A 3,311-nucleotide genomic window follows, 5' to 3' on the forward strand; every position below is an offset into this window, starting at 1 on the left:
CCTCTCTGAAGAAATCCTTCAATATCATCAACCACAGCCAAAAAGGCAAAGGTAAAACCATAGCAATAAGCCACCGGTCAAGCAACCGCCATAAACTCACCAGAACCTCCCAGCCGTGGCCAGGAAAAGCAGCACTATCAAAGTCAGGAGTAGGTATTGCCAGGTAGAGAGGTGCTTCAGTTTGAGGAAGTGTTTTACAGTACTGCCTTGAGGCTCCAGGAACCCTCAGGCCCGTGAAATGCACGGCTTCCTCAGTCTTACTGTCCTCTCCTGACAGCCACAAATGTCTCTCCCCAGCCACCAGGGCCTGGCCTACCCCAGCCTCCTGCCCAGGGGCTCCCTGCTGAGCCCCCAGCCCCTGGCCCTGCTGGGTGCCCTTCCCTGGTCCCGCGTCTGTGCCCTGCGCCTGGGCTCTCTGATGCGCTCGGTGGTGTCACAGAGCTGGCAGCGACCTCACAGTCTCACTCCTGCCCTTATCCCCCGGTGACAGCAGCCACCGAGGCCAGTGTCGCACGGAGAGGCTTCTCCAGAGCATGGCACAGACGCTTGTCTCTGGTCCCAGCATGCTGGATGCCCTGGGGCTGGCACTGCGTGGCTGCCTCTGCCTCGGCCCCGGCCTCGTCCTGCTCCTGGTGGCCTGGGCCACCCTGCGCTGCTGCCGCAGCACCTCGGGCAAACGGCGCCAGGTAGGAGGGAGGCTCCAGGCCAGCCCTTCTCAGGAAGCCTGGCAGGGCAGGGGGGCTGGGGGCTCGGGGGGATCCCAGTGCCCCGTGGGACGGGACACGAGGCCTCTCGGTGGGCTTAGCCGCGGCCAGGCTCACTGGGGGGCTGCTCTCTGCCAGCAGGTCTGTGCCGGGAGCCGAGGCAGGGGAAGGCGCAGGAAGACGGACAACTCAGGTAGAGCTCTCATCGGCTCTGGCGCTGGCTCCTGCAGGTGCTGGGGTCCCCTAGGACCCTGCTGCTGGCCAGGGCTGGGCCGCATCCGAGCCGCGGGTAGCCGGGCCCCACCTTCAGAGGCCAGCTGGCCACCTGGCCCAGGCGCAGGGCCCGTCCCCGCAGACACTTGCTCACGGCGCTCCGCGTCCCCCCTCTCTTGCAGATGCTGAGGCGCCGCACGGCTGCAGGAGCAGCCTGCTCTGGGTGGGCAGCAGACCCATGGGCACGCTGCTCTGCTATGATCTGGACTGCGGGCGCTGCAGCCAGGCTGTCAGGGAGAGGCAGCAGCGGCTCCTTGCCAGGCAGGCAAGACCCTCCTGCTGTCCGTACTCCTCCTCCTCTCGGGACTCCAGCGACTCCTGCCGGCACGGGGCCACGGCCAGCTCATTCCGCCCAGCCAAGGGAACATCCCTCAGGTCCTGGTGGCAGCCAGTGCTGCGGAAGAGAAAGCAGAGGAGACTCCTTCCCCAGCATACAGCGCTGAACACCCAGGGGGCAGCCACACTTCCCCGCGATGCTGGGCCTCTCCGACAGGCCGAGGAGTTCGTCGAGATGGCTCCTGTGCGCCACGAGGCCTGCTTGTCCCCCACCACAGGCTCTGATGCAGCTCACGAGGATGGCAGCCTGCCTGCTGGTGCGGATCCTTGTCCTGTGGCAAGGCTGGAGCAAGGACTGGGCCTCTGGAAGCTCCTGTGGATGCACACCCTGAGGAAGTCCCTAGAGACCAAGCTGGGAGCTCTCCCCACCATGGTGCAGCAGTCCCACAGGAGGTACACATACAGGATGGCACGCCGCACAACTCCCACGCTGTTGCACTCCCGTCCTGCCCCCTCCTACTTCTGTTCACCGGAGGCCCTGTTCCTGCATGAGGACGTGAGGGAGTTCCTGGAGATGCACATACGAGAGAAGAAGCTGCGCCACCACTGGGGCTTGCCTGCAGGGTCGCTGGCAGAGCCCCAGGCACTGCCATCAGTCCCCTAAGAGCAGCGCGCCGCGCTCCACGTTCAGCACCACCCTCGAGACTCGGTTGAGCACCAGGAAAGCGGGTGTCCGATGGAAAACATCCCCTGCTGCCTGTGCTGCGAGGGACCGAAGCTGCGATGGAACGTGGAGGCCTCCCCATCACTGACTCTTCCTATTCCTGTTCAATCTGTTAAACCCCTTCCTATTAAAACTGTTCAATCTGTTAAACCCCTTCCTATTAAAACTACATTTCCCCCCACATCCAATGAAAAATGGAGATTCTCCTTTCTTCTCCTTTTGTTGCTAATGTATTTTAGAAGCTTTTTTTTACTATTTATTTTATTGTCTTTTTAAAAAATTGTCTATTCTTGCTTGTTTGTGCCCTGCTACAACCTGATAGTTACTCTATCTACTTGGAATATAAGAGCTGGGATGCAGATTCTCGTTTTCTTAATTGGAGGCCAGTTCAGAACCAGTGTTCCCCATTATGTGCTACCATGCACCAGCCATTGTGTGACCATCCAAACAAGAGGTACCAATTTCTGCCTCCACCTTTACTTTGCATCTGGTCTCAGAGTTCATCATCCAACTTCTAGGAGTGCACAAAAGTACTTAATTTTTAGTTTGGTGCTTCAGAGAGAAATACAAATTCATGGACTCACTGTGCATGAACAGTAAAACTCGGCAGTTTCTAGTGTACACCTTAAGCTTCCTGTATTGCCTATCAAAGTGCATGATTTTTGCTATGGGCATCTAATGCAGCTGGTCTCTGGGACCCTACTGAATTATTTTTTAAATGTTGAAGTCTACCACAGATGTCTGTCTTCACCAGTCAGAAAAGGGCATACAGTTGCTTAAGGTATTGAGTGCTGGCAGGAAAACAGAATCCTTTGTCTCTAGAATGAGAAATTCTTAATTCAGAATAACTGGAAAAGCCTCCATGAAAATAAACCATATTCTAATTTAAGCTGTGTCCATCAGCCAGAGGCATGACAACCCAAATAAATTAAAGCAGGGCTATTTCTGGATAAAGCCCTTTAGTTGGCTGAGGCTGAGTCAGACCACAGGGGACCCTCAGCTTCTAAGATGAGAAGCTTCTTAGGGGGTGATTCTTATTCCAGCCCACGATCTCCTCATGCAGCCCCTTTCCAGCCCAGTTCCCACTGCAACTGGAGACCTTGTCTCTCTACTAGTCCCAGCTCTAGTATGAACTGGGCCTGAGTGCAAACCTGGAAATTTTGAAACTAAAGGTTTGTGACTGACTATCATTTATCTATTTTTTTGGTTAAAATATCTTCTAGTGAAAGAGAGATACAATAATCTACAAATATACAATATACAAATATACAAATATATATACAAATATACAATAATACAAAGGTAGATTATGTGCAAAAACTTAATTAAGTCTT

General features: G+C 55.0%; 1 long non-coding RNA gene across 2 annotated transcripts; it reads left to right on the forward strand.

Annotated features, from left to right (window-relative positions):
* The first annotated feature begins 550 nt into the window (after nt 1-550).
* LOC136790339 (uncharacterized) lies at nt 551-1,237 on the forward strand. Of its 2 annotated transcripts, none has more exons than XR_010830076.1 (3): nt 551-686; nt 846-897; nt 1,100-1,237. It is a non-coding gene; the product is annotated as an uncharacterized lncRNA (long non-coding RNA). The 2 variants fall into 2 exon arrangements; XR_010830077.1 differs by having other exon boundaries at nt 559-686; nt 843-897.
* Nucleotides 1,238-3,311: the final 2,074 nt, after the last annotated feature.

Source organism: Anser cygnoides, chromosome 3, assembly GCF_040182565.1.
Source record: "Anser cygnoides isolate HZ-2024a breed goose chromosome 3, Taihu_goose_T2T_genome, whole genome shotgun sequence".
NCBI lineage: Eukaryota > Metazoa > Chordata > Aves > Anseriformes > Anatidae > Anser > Anser cygnoides.